General features: G+C 33.3%; 2 long non-coding RNA genes across 6 annotated transcripts; one reads left to right on the top strand and one right to left on the bottom strand.

Moving 5' to 3' along the window:
* The first annotated feature begins 450 nt into the window (after nt 1-450).
* Nucleotides 451-2,616, top strand: LOC139768209 (uncharacterized). Of its 4 annotated transcripts, none has more exons than XR_011717310.1 (6): nt 451-583; nt 676-977; nt 1,084-1,328; nt 1,750-2,034; nt 2,286-2,326; nt 2,433-2,616. It is a non-coding gene; the product is annotated as an uncharacterized lncRNA (long non-coding RNA). The 4 variants fall into 4 exon arrangements; XR_011717304.1 differs by having other exon boundaries at nt 456-608; XR_011717312.1 differs by having other exon boundaries at nt 499-516.
* A 373-nt stretch (nt 2,617-2,989) lies between these two features.
* On the bottom strand, nt 2,990-5,240 carry LOC139768122 (uncharacterized). 2 transcript variants are annotated; one of them, XR_011717284.1, is made up of 6 exons: nt 4,754-5,239; nt 4,441-4,633; nt 3,610-3,726; nt 3,442-3,525; nt 3,202-3,357; nt 2,990-3,107 (listed from the first exon to the last, which is right to left on the bottom strand). It is a non-coding gene; the product is annotated as an uncharacterized lncRNA (long non-coding RNA). The 2 variants fall into 2 exon arrangements; XR_011717281.1 differs by having other exon boundaries at nt 3,442-3,726; nt 4,754-5,240.
* Between the last annotated feature and the right edge of the window lie 8,492 nt (nt 5,241-13,732).

The raw sequence follows: 13,732 nt of genomic DNA, 5'->3' as shown, positions 1-13,732 counted from the left end.
ACCAATAGAAAGAGATAGTTACATGAAACTTTTCACTTTTCACGTTTCCGCTCTAGGGAAAAAGTTACATGATCGCTACCCTCTGCACCTCCCGTAAGTTAGCCGGTCAACTTCGACTTTATTAATTTTTTTTTTTTTTAATCGTTTGTTGGTCGTTTGTTGGTGATTGTTGGCCTAATTAGAACGTTTGTTGGTTCTTAATTTTTGTTTAAATTAAAAAAGAAAAATTAGCCTTAAGTTAGCCGGAAAAATTTTATTTTTAATTTAAAAAAAGCCTAATCGATGCGTAATCGTTTGCTGATGATTGTTGGTCTAATTTTAGCGTTTGTTGGTTTATTATTAGTCTTAAAAACGAAAAAAAACGAAAAATTATCTCACATTAAAGTAATCGATGATTGGTTTATTTGCCTACGACTTAAGGTTTATTTCTATCAATTTAAGGCTAACATCTATAAAACTGGCTATGAATACGGGCCTTAACATCGGCAGAAAATCGCGAAAAGATCAAGAAACATGGTGGTTCCCTTGATTTTATCAGTCGAAATATTTGCATTTTACTTTGAATATTAGAGATTAAATCAGTGTACAACAGCTTTAACGTGCACTGAGTGCGTACCAGCTCTGACAGTGAAAAACGCTATAAAGAGGATTTATATCTTATTTTTTCTTGCATAGATAAACAGAATGTTATCGGAAAGTCATCTAAGCATTTTGAGAAGAATCTTCGGAAAGATGAACGTAGAAACCAATTGTTGCAATTAAGAAGAAAGAAGCGCGAGCAAGTATTTGCGCAGAACAGAAATCTCGGTGGTTTTTCTTCGTCACCTGTTCTTATCTGGGTCATACCGTTGCAAAGTGACGTGGACATTGTTAATTAGTTACAGCAGATACAATTTAAAGAACATTGTATCTGCTGTAACTAACATGGACGAAACTGCTAATGTTGCTACTAGTCCAAATGGCATTATACATATTGGGTACGCTATAAAGCAGGAAAAGAACTTGTTTATTCTATTATTAGTGAGGTAAATTAAAAATTTGTTAATATTATATATATATATATATGTATTTGTATTAATTTAGTGTTCCAAGACTGAAACAGTGGTTTTCTATCATCGTACCATCGATGGGTGACGTTTTAGCAACATTAGATGCAGCCAAAGTTGCTACCACGTTACTCTTTGTTACTTCTGTCGCGAGTCAAGCAAACGATGGTACGCAGAGATATTATAGGCGATTGAGACAAGGAAATTATCGTGTCTTGCCTTGCTCAAGGTTTACCTTCTACAATAATTGCAGTGCATAATATTCAAAGACTTCATATTAAGGTAAGTAATGATACGTTTAACACTTTATATAAAATTTACAAAGAGTAAACTCTTCACAATAAAGAATTGATTAATTTCTATATTTGCTCCAAAGATTTATATGTTTTAATATTTTATTGCTTTTCTTATGTCTTAATAAAATTTACATTATTTGTTTAACGTCTTAAATATTTAGTAAAATTATTTTAATTGGAATAAATAAGACCGTCACTCACAAATGGACGACCTTTGCGGAAATTTCTAGCAGATGACACCCAGATATGGGTGACATGGCACTCAAAATGTTAAAAATCTTAGAATAGAATATAGAAATTAATTCATTCTTTATTGTGAAGAGTTTACTCTTTGTAAATTTTATATTGCGCATGTCAAACGTGTTACTCATCGATTATTGTTTGATACGTTTTAAACGGTAAAATAGAAACGTCAAGAGTATAAACAATCTGTGCAACATGCAATTTCAAAATGGATTTCCGAAGAAAAAGTTCTTGAATTGGACACTGCAGCCAATTGCTTAAATATGTTACGGCGTGCTGGATCACAAAAGCAAAGAAGTTTGTTTTACAAAGATATCTTTTGGCCGAGAAAGTCTCATTTGAATGTGATGGATTACTGGATATTGACTCGCATCTTTATATTTTTGGATTTTCACGTTCATCCATCAGCCGCACAAAGTATTTTAATATTCTTCCTTCAGTTGCAGAAAGTATGTATAAAAAAATAATATATATAGTTTTACATTTTTTTATTAATAAAACTAAAATGTATGCATACATTTAAACGTATATTTTCATTTTTGACAAATATTGAAAATCTTTTTATTATTTATGATATTTGGATTATTTTAATATGTGTGTGTATGCATACTTTTTTTCTATTATTTAGAACTAATATAAACATGCTAATTGCACCTAGAAATATTTTTTGATATATATTCTTTTATAATTTATGTTACAGCTTGCACCTGTTTTACAAAATCTTCAAGGTTCAAATAAAAGGTAAAGTTATATATTCTTTATAATGCATATTTAGTGTTACTTTGGGTTTACGTGTAGTGTATATATGATATGTTTACATAAGTACAATAAAATAATTGCTTTATAGATTCGACAAAATGCCACGCAAGATTGCCGTGCCACCAGAAGAGAGCATCCCAGTTGTAAAAAGATTTATGAAACAGTTTGAAATTGAACCCTTGCGGAATCTATCGCTGAGCTTTTCTTCATTTTCGATCAGATCGACGATCCACTTCTTGTGTACGTTGTAAAATACAGCCGAGAAATCTTTATTCATCAATGATCTTGTAATATGCCCTTCTGTTCAGCCTCAGTGCCAATAAAAGATAAAGATAACGATACATTTATGGCTAATTGATAGGGTTCATAAAACTTGCGGTTCCAAAATCATGATCGAGTCTAGAGCAACTTCCTCAGTGTTGCCGTAGTCATGTAATTAACATAGGCCATTGTTTCGGTGAGACTAACGATTCTTCCTCTGTACCAATTGACCGTCGTCTAAATATTTCGTTGCGCATAATAAATGTACCTCTGGCTCGAGTCTTGACCAGAATTAGTGTATACTGTTGAAGATCTTCCGACAGTTTAGTCTCAATATCCACGTCCGAATACCGTTGCAACCAGATTTGGTAGAATGATCCGCATACGACACCGGACCTTGTGAGTTGAACTTAGAATAGGCATCGGACATACGGGTGGTAATCTTCTCCTCAGTATTCATTATCCCATTGCCGGATAGATCGTATAATTTTACGATATAAGTCTATACGAACAAAAGATGGTAATATCCAAGAAAATGTTAATATTTATTTGAAACTTACTTATATATTTGTAACTGCAGCGAAATTTATACAAACCTGCTATTATTGACTTCTTCCACATAGACTAACACTTCTTTTGCCTTCGAGTTCCTTCAATTGTTTATCTACGTTGGACGACGCTGGCACATCTTGTAGGGAGCATTCTAACGCTTGGTTCTGCATGACTACGAGCTCTCCAGGTAGAGCTAAAGCCTAGATCATTAGATTGTCATATAATAATGGGAATTAATGAATATCAAAACTACAAGTTTCTTATTATACATATTCATAATTTACTTATAATTTCAACAGTTCCAATATGACAATTTCGTATTGCAACATGATATATGGCATTAACTCGCATCGTGGAAGCAATAAAACCTGTAGAAATATTTGTAAATATCTGTCTATGTACACTCTCATCATTCAGGATTTCATCGTATGCCCAGTATCAATGAACTTTACATCAAACCCGACGGACCGTGTACAGTTAATCACCACAGCTCGCTTCCATGTTCCATTTGTATAGACTAAACAACCCGTGCCAAGACATAACTCGCGAGTTGATAATCGCGGCATCACCTGATATTAACTTCTTATCAATAAGATTCGCTTGAGTTCAATGCGAACGATCGTTAGGCTGAATGAGAAGGTACAAGCTCTTTTCAATGTTAAGTTATTGTTATTTAGGAAATTTGAACATTATGATGAAACATTCATTATGATACTGTTACAATCAATTTTTAATTATTTATCTGTTAATACCATACATCGTGCAATGATATTTAAGACATTTTATTTTATAAAGTCGAAATTATAAATATTACTACAGTTTCAGAAAGTACGATTCGATTCATTCAGGAATGTTGGGCTAGATATAAATTTTGTTATAGGATGAACCAGATTCATGATGTTAGTCATTTGTGTTAACGATATATTAAATTTTTAAATACATGAATAAAATTCTTTTCCATCACCGTAATATATTATATTTCAGAATCAAAGTTCAAGAAATAATATGAGTAATTTCTAATTTGTTTAATTTTCGAATCTTAGAATTTGTTTAATCATTTAAGAAATTGAGAAATTTCAATTTAATTACAATTAAATTACAATTTAAATATATGGATTTTGTTGTAATTATTAAATAATGATATCATAGCTTGTGAATAAGACAAGCCGTTAGTTCATGGTTGTTAGAAAATGAGAAGTTACTTTTCTAATTTTCCATAAAGTTTATGAGCAATAATGACAGAATATGATTCGTGGCTGAAATGCATTTGTACTAAATAATACCTTTGTATCTTTATTAGCCATGTATTGATCAACAATGCTTTCACATTTTGAAGCAGATGGAAGCTGAACATAAAACTAGGTTGTATTTTTTACATTAGAAACTCTCGTTTTGAGAGTTTGGCCATTCAAGAGGCTTATGTCCACTCTTTCTATAACATTGAGTTTTTTACTTCTGTATCATGTGTTTCTGGAGCTAAAATATAAAAAATATAATGTTTAAGTGTGTCAAATAATCTGGCATTTAACATATGAAATGCATAACTATTGTTATAATGTGCATCGGAATATAAATGAATTTTGAAATAATTCTTACCACTGATTGTTTCAGTCGAGGTTTTTGTAGTAAAGGCTGCAAGATTCTTTTGCACCAAAATATTACTCACATCTTGTCCATCATGGTTTAATGAAATTATATATTGATCGTCATTAAAAACTATGGAATATGCATTCGTATTTATCAGCACTGAAGCAATTATCGAGCGCGTTACTATCCACTTCAGACCAATTCGAGTTACTATTATTAGGTACGATATCTTTTAAGGAACACTGCACTGCTAATCTAGGCAGATGCATAAATTTCTTCTCGACAGAATAGATATTATATTGATCTACGATTGCGCAATTTCCAAAATCTATGTACTGAACTACGTATGCATCCTTCCACGTATCAATATTCACAACTTCCGCTCGATAAAGAGCTCTATCTTCAGAAAATATAGCTATAACTGCTGAACCAACCTAAAAAAAGTTACACTTTTATTAACTCGATCACAGTAAAAACAAAGTAACACTAAATATGCATTATAAAGAATATATAACTTTACCTTTATTTGAACCTTGAAGATTTGTAAAACAGGTGCAACCGTGTAACATAAATTATAAAGGAATATATATCAAAACATATTCCTTTATAATACGCAGATAAGAACAGGTGACGAAGAAAAACCACCAAGATTTCTGTTCTGCGCAAATACTTGCTCGCGCTTCTTTCTTCTTAATTGCAACAATTGGTTTTCTACGTTCATCTTTCCGAAGATTCTTCTCAAAATGCTTAGATGACTTTCCGATAACATTCTGTTTATCTATGCAAGAAAAAATAAGATATAAATCCTCTTTATAGCGTTTTTCACTGGCAGAGCTGGTACGCACTCAGTGCACGTTAAAGCTGTTGTACACTGATTTAATCTCTAATATTCAAAGTAAAATGCAAATATTTCGACTGATAAAATCAAGGGAACCACCATTTGATCTTTTCGCGATTTTTCTGCCGATGTTAAGGCCCGTATTCATAGCCAGTTTTATAGATGTAGCCTTAAATTGATAGAAATAAACCTTAAGTCGTAGGCAAATAAACCAATCTTCGATTACTTTAATGTGAGATAATTTTTCGGTTTTTTTCGTTTTAAGACTAATAATAAACCAACAAACGCTAAAATTAGACCAACAATCATCAGCAAACGATTACGCATCGATTAGGCTTTTTTTTAATTAAAAATAAAATTTTTCCGGCTAACTTAAGGCTAATTTTTCTTTTTTAATTTAAACAAAAATTAAGAACCAACAAACGTTCTAATTAGGCCAACAATCACCAACAAACGACCAACAAACGATTAAAAAAAAAAAAAATTAATAAAGTCGAAGTTGACCGGCTAACTTACGGGAGGTGGCAGTAGCTGGCAAAAACCGCGAGTCTGGCATCCTTGAATGGAGATGGAGATTCGTGAAACCGGAAGAGACTCTCGTCACTCGTGCTTTGTATCGATTATCGAAAATGGCGCGCATTGCGACTTTTTTTAAGTTCAAACGTGACATTTTATTTTACTGGATATCACAATCACAGACGCTCGCGCGCGCTATTTACCTTATTATACAGTTATTATTACACTATTAACTCCTTAAATCGTACATATATATAAATTAAAATTTAAAATTTAAAGTATTTACTATTTTCTGATATATATATAGATATTATATATATATATATATATATAGATGTGACCTGTTTTTATCTGATGTGATACATCCGATAGAAACAGATCAACCTATAGAGGCCCACCACCACCACCGCCAATTCCGATCGGCGGTCCTCTTTTATTTACAATACGTTTTTTTTACATTTTTATCATTTATTTTATTCGCTATATATATTTTTTAAATACATACAACGTTATAAAAGAGTTACATTATAAAATTAAAAATATAAGTGTACAGAAAAATTTTATTACAAAAACTTTACCATATACATATATACAACATTAGAAAGGTACATTATACATTAAAATATAATATGCAATAAAATTATATACAATATTTCTTTTCGACGTGTAATTACATATGCAACATTCGGTATGCGTACAATAATGCGAAATTCTTATGAGCAACTATATACGATCAAGAAGATTGTTAATAAATTTATTACTAATATTTCCCAAAGGAGACTGTTAATTATTGGCATGCTATACAGAATTTACAGTTTTGCAAAGTTCCCTTGTTTGCCACTACTCTCTAGCTTTAAAAGTTTAAAACATAGATCAAATGGGCAAAAGTATCTCTGAAATGTTTTACATTAAAGTGCAAAATAATGGCATTAACCTACAAGAGGATACATTAGATCTTTGTAATGATTATTCACCAAGAGACTTCCACATAACTGACATCTTCTATTTGTCTTTATTTATTGTCTTGTTTTATTTATTGACCAGTTCCTTTCCTTTATACATATAATGCTTCATCATATTAGATTAGTATCCTTTTCACCTTGTAACCGAAGCTAAATCTTCAGTCGGTGCGCCAATCTTACACAGAAAGCATTGTCTCGTATCGAATTCGAACACTATTGCGAAGTAACTATTGCGAAGTCGACTGTTTGGTAAGTAGATTACACATTATCATATAACACTTACGAGTTACTATATTTATTAGATAATTTCTTTGGTCTTTTCTCTCTGATTTATAAGTCAGCAGTCAATGCCACGGGTGATTTTGTTCACAAATTTCGCGTCCTAACCACTGATTTAAAGTACATGTCTACATTTCCACTTTATATGCGTTATTATTGACGACTCGTTTTAAGATCATAACCGAATTTTAATTTATTATAGTAAATATTACAAAGTTTGCATAATTGAAAACTATATAAGACGATAGGGCTAGTGAACAAAGCTAAGTATAAGTGCTTAAAAATATGTATTATAAATTAGTAAATTGAAAAAACAAACGTTTCGTCCTTGAATACGATCATCTTCAGTGCGCGATATACGGATAAGAATTATCCAATGGAAAATAGACAATTGTTGAATTCCAACGGAAAAAACTTAAGTTAAAATCTTACATTATAATTAAGAATTGATTCGATAAATTACATGTGTAGTATCTGACCTTATTGAGAACCTCTTAATGTCTCTCAATAAAGTCAAATACACATGTAATTTATCGGCTCAATTCTTAATTATAAAAAAAAACTTAATTAAAAACCGATATATTAATTCAAGTTTTTTCCGTTGGGATAATTCTTATCGGTATATTGCGCACTGAAGATGATCGTATTGAAGGTCGAAAATGTGTTCTTTCAGTTTACTGAAATACATATAATACATATTTTAAGCACGTATACCCAGCTTTGTTCGCTAGCCCTATCCTCTTATATTGTTTCAAATTTTAATTGTTACATTTTGAAGAGAGTCTAAAGCTTGAGACCAAAACGTCTGTAATTTGTATTTATGTTTGTATTAAAGTTAATTTTTGTATTTTATATCTCTCACTTTAACAACGGCATTTTGCTCTTATTTTCCTTAAGCTTGGAATATGATATATATATATACATATATATATATATATAAAGAGCGTATTTCTTATTTTTGTTCAATTTTATATATTCACTTTATGCTCGTCGGAAAGCTTAAGATTATTTAATTTACCCATCACCGCGTCGCTGAAGATGGCTCAAAATTGAGCCGAAACGTATACAATTTGTATATTAAATTATTAATTAAATATTACATAACGTTAACTCAGGCACAACTAATCGCGTTAGACTTCAAAGGCTATACTTTTTTCGTTACCGGTTAATATTCTTAGAAATCAGATACGTAGCTAAAACGCATATAAGAAACTAAATCGAATTCCGCGGGAAGTTAAATTACAAACATCGCGTTAACAAAACAATTTGGAAATGAATAGAATCAAATAATCATGTTTACAACAGATATCCAGAAAAAATGATTTGTGTCTTTGTTAAATAGCAATTGCCCATATTTTTAGAGTTCCCAAAAGCATTTTTTTTAAATATCGATTAACCATTATTTTCTTTTAATGATATACTAATATCTCCTCAATCTCGTAAATTATTAAAATATTACATTCTCTTTAACTATACAAATGTAAGAAATATATTTTTAGAGAGAAACTGCGAAATGGCGTTCATAATGGAGTACTGGGTCCTGGATTGCATAGGAATTCTTATAATTCTCATTGGAATCGCTTACTACATAACTCGCAATTTCAAGTACTGGAAAAAACGAGGCGTTCTGGAAATACCGCCAACGCCATTCTTTGGCAATTTCAAAGAGTGTCTATTCCTGAAGAAATCACCATCATACTTTCTAAAAGAACTCTACGAGCGAAAGAAGGATGTACCTTATATAGGTTTCTACATTTTAACAAGCCCTTCTTGTTGCTTCGCGATCGCACAGTCATTTCGGCACGTCCTCACGCAGATTCTAATTTTGACAATCGATACTCCTCGGCCGATCCAAAGGATCGTATTGGTTACGCCAATCTCTTCTTCACGAGAGAATCTCACTTGAAAATGGAAATTCAGAATAATGCAATTTTTTTTCATAACAATGATGTACATACGTATACATTTGACCTGATGCTAGAATGCGGAAAGCATTTAGATGAATATCTTGACTCATTGGAATTAAATGGTAAGTTGGAGGGTATATTAATTTAAATATCCTTGAAATTAAGAAATGTAACAAGACGAGAAACAAGATAAAGACTGGACTATATTACAATCATCTGTAAAATTTTTGTAGTATTAAGATATTTTTGTTACTCTAATGCACACGTAGATGTTTGCTTGTTCTCTTCTAATATAATATAAAATGCGAAAATCAGTATAATATCTGCAGGCTAACAGATTTAATCAACTGATAATTGCCGGCAGGTAATGGACAAATAATGGACGTAATGGATGTAAGTACAAAATTTACCATGGATGTGATATGGAGCATTGCTTTTGGAACGCGGTGACGTGAACACGTTTCAAAATCCAGACTCCGATTCAGCAGACATGCCAAAACGATGTTAGAAAATAATTATAGGCGCACCTGACGAAGATGCTCGCAATATTCTTCCTACCAAATCTAACTCGTTTTTCTTGAACTAAAAGTGTTTCGGTAAGAAGACATCCTTTTTATGCGCAAAATTTTCTGGGAGACAATGCGGGATCGCTATAATATATATCGGAATATGACGAAGATGAGTATCCTGAGCCTCCTTTATTCCCAAATCGATCCTCACCCGCGTTATTATAAGAGATACGACCTCATCGATATTCTAGTCGACATCAAGTGGAATTTCTGGATGGAATACACTGAAAATTTCGGTAAGCGAAATAATTACTTTGACATAATTTATATAAAAGAATAAATAAAGATGTGTACCATAACGGCTTGCGATAACAAAATCAGAGTAACCGTCATGTTTGATCAATAATCATGAGAAACGAATTTATTCACGGCAAGTATCAAAAGCTTTTAGAACTTTATAGATAAATTAAATTTCAGACTTGAACATGTCGAAAGATGATCTTTTGGCACAAGCATAGTTTCTTCTTATTTGTTTTGAAACCATCTCAACGACTGTGGCCTTCGCGTTGTATGAACTCGCATTGCAACCTAAAATTCAGAACACTCTAAGAAATGAAATACTCGAGGTACTGAAGAAATCCAATGGAAGAGTTACCATAGCATGGTATGCGACTATCATCCGCTGAGTCTCTTTCGTAATTTTTTATTTTTTTGTAAATTATTTTTAGTGATATATAATTTTTAAATTTAATTGTATATACATTTATGGCTTATATGCAAAGAAAATATATTTTAAGTCACAGAAAATGAACTAAAAATCAAGAAAAGTCTTATTTGACTATTGTAATTATAATTTAATGAAAAATTATTTTTATACCTTGTTTATTATTACCAGATGGAGCCAAACTCACTGTCATTACCGTATCTCGATATGGTGGTCTCAGAAACTTTGAGAATGTACCCGCCATTGGATTCCTAAATTACATGGCTAGAAAAATTATGAAGTGCCGGAGCACAATCTCGTAATTGAGGAGGGTACGCCGGTTTACGTTTCGTTACTTGGCCTACACTATGATTCAAATATTTCCGCAATCCTAATATATTTGATCCGGAGCGATTTAACGAGAGGACAAACGTAACATACCGGAAGACGTCTATATCCCATTCGGAAGAGGCGAACGTTTTTGTATGGGTAAGAAATCGATTTTAATATAATCTCTATATCCTACATTAAGATATTAATACATATTTCTCAGTTCTTCTTCATCAACATATATAGACTACATACACTTATATATTTTGTAGCCGAGAAATTCGGACTGTTCAAACGAGGTTAGTCTGCTTATAATATGAGTAAATACAGATGACACGGTGCGAGAAAACTTCGATACCAGTAAATTGATCCAAGAGGACCCATGACAGTGCCATTAAACAATGTATTATATCTCAAGGTCCAGAAAATTAACCCTTTAGCGGGCTGTGTACATAATTATGTACAGTCAAAAAAGAAAACTAAAAAACTAAAAAAATAAAAAACTAAAAGAAAGTAAAAAAACTTCATCAGGGACGATCGGGATCGATGTGTGGCCCCTAAAGGGTTAATACTATGTTATTTAGAACAAAATACGTTTTTAGTTAAAATAAATATACATTATCCTTTTACTTAAGGACGCAATCAGTGTTTTGATAAAAATCTGTATGATTAAATATAAAAATTAATAGAAGAGTGCCCAGAAGATGATGAAGCAAGACAAAGAAATGCTATCCTAAACCTTTGCCAGTTTCGCCAAGAAGGGGAATGATGATAGAAGAACCAGAGCCGGTAGTTCAGGAATGCAAACACGTAATGCAGAGAAATCGGAAGGAGAAGCATACCTTTTACTAAGAAAAAAATTAGAAGAACCGCCGTTTATTGAACACATAGTCCATGCAGAAATACACAATAATTCAATAAATCAGATAAATAATAATGAATCTTTAGAAATGCACAATGATCCAATAAATCAGATAATAATACTGAATCTTCACCTTTAGAATCGTCAAACATTATAAATAACACTCAAAACGAAACACTTGAAATAAACATCCTTAGAAAACATTAACAACAATGACATGAATTCTTTAATTAGCGACAATGAAAATATAATACTTTAATTCACAATAACTGTACCATCTAATCTTTTAGAAATACTAAATAGTTTAACAGGAGATTGTGAAATTATGAGATTTATCAAATAAGCCTACGCATGTAATTATTGCGAGGACCACACAAAATTACAGAGGAAAGAACCAACGACGACAAACCGAAAGACGACCAGAAGATCAAGTTACTGACGATGGCGACTCCGAGGAAGAAGAGGAGGTAGAACGAAGTGAGGAAGAAGGAGACAGCGACAGTGAAGAAGATATAGACACAACATTCAATGAACTTACGATTACAGACGAGACCTTGGACAGAACTGAAAAACAAATAATAACGCGAGGACAAAAATACAGTATAATAAATAGTCGTGATCAAATTTTATGAGAAGAGAACATTATTTATATTCCTAACCGCAAATGGTAAACCTACTATTCGATTGAAAAACCGATTAATAAACTTTCCGCGAAACACAATAATAAACCAATTATATTTACCGCATGTTGTTCCGCCGGCGCCTGATGCCTCTCCCTGGCCTCCCCTCCTCTCAGCTGCTGCTCGGATGTCCCTCGTGTTCCCTCGATGCGAAGCAACGTTGCTCCTTCCCGCGTGGACATTTTCTGTAACATAAAAATAATCGAATCGATTAAATACGTGTCACGCGAATCGAACATCTTTTCGTTATTCAGTAATATTATATTTTAAATTACTTCTTCGAAAAAGGTTTCTACGTTTAGAATCAACTTGATCAAAATTTTCAAATATTCTTTTACTATTTAAATTCCGAAACACGGTTTAATGTAAGAACTGAATAAGCACAAAGAGGGATTCTATATCTTAAAAAAAAAAAAAAGTAACACTTACCAGAAGTGTTGGTACGCCGATGCCCGATGCCTATCCTAGGCCTCCTCCTCTCTCAGAGTGCTCGGAATGTCGCTACGCAGGATTCCCTCGCTGCTCGATGTCACCTTCTGCGTCGTTATTTTCTGAAACATTCAAATGAACGATTCGATTAAGTAAAGACAGAAGAGATAGAAAATTTTTGGACATAAGTGACATAGTACGTGAAAATCAATTACACTCACCACTTTCTTTCATGCTGTTCGGCCGCAAAATCCACCCCCACCTCCGGGTCAGATAGGAGTCTCGAGCCACATTGAGACTCGTGGCAATGCAGTGTGACTTCATCCCTTAAGCAGAAAAATCCAGAAGCATTCAGCTATATTGGCATTAATTTTACAACGTTTTTGCAATATAGTCAAAATGTTTCTTGACTTTTCTCGCTTAATGGAATGTAATTGCTGAAAGGAATTAAAAATTATTCCCTACCTGCGTTTTAACTAGGTCCCTTTTTTTTTTTTTTTTTTTACGTGGTGGAAATCTTCCATCACTGGAATCCCCACGCGTCCTGGAGGCAACCCTCAGCAGTGGCAACCAGTCACGGTGGCTGTGCCACCGATCGGGGAGCACCACTGTCGGGGAGTGCCTCCATTCTTCCGGGGTTTGAGTGACCAGGACCCCCCTTTCGGAGGAAGACTCCCCCTTCCCCGGGGCGGGGCGGGGGGAGTGCCGGATTCTGCGGAGAGCAGAACATTAAAGTTCCGCCATTTCCCCGCAGCCTACCGGCTACAACCACCACGAGTGACCCTAACAGAGGATTTATTAGTACACGCTCACTGCTGAGAAAGACGTGATGTCGCCCGAACAGCAGACGGGGGAGAGGGGGGGATTTATTGTTTCCACGCCACTGCTGAGAAACGTGATGTCGCCGAAGGCAGACAGGGGAGGCATTTATTTTTACACGCTCACTACTGAGAAAATCGTGATGTCGCCGAAG

The sequence above is a fragment of the Temnothorax nylanderi genome, unplaced genomic scaffold (assembly GCF_030848795.1).
Source record: "Temnothorax nylanderi isolate EJ_2023f unplaced genomic scaffold, tnyl_v1.0 TNYL_tig0002_pilon, whole genome shotgun sequence".
NCBI classification, from domain to species: Eukaryota; Metazoa; Arthropoda; class Insecta; order Hymenoptera; family Formicidae; genus Temnothorax; species Temnothorax nylanderi.
Note: the sequence above shows the minus strand (reverse complement) of the source record. Positions and strands in the feature narration are given on the sequence as shown.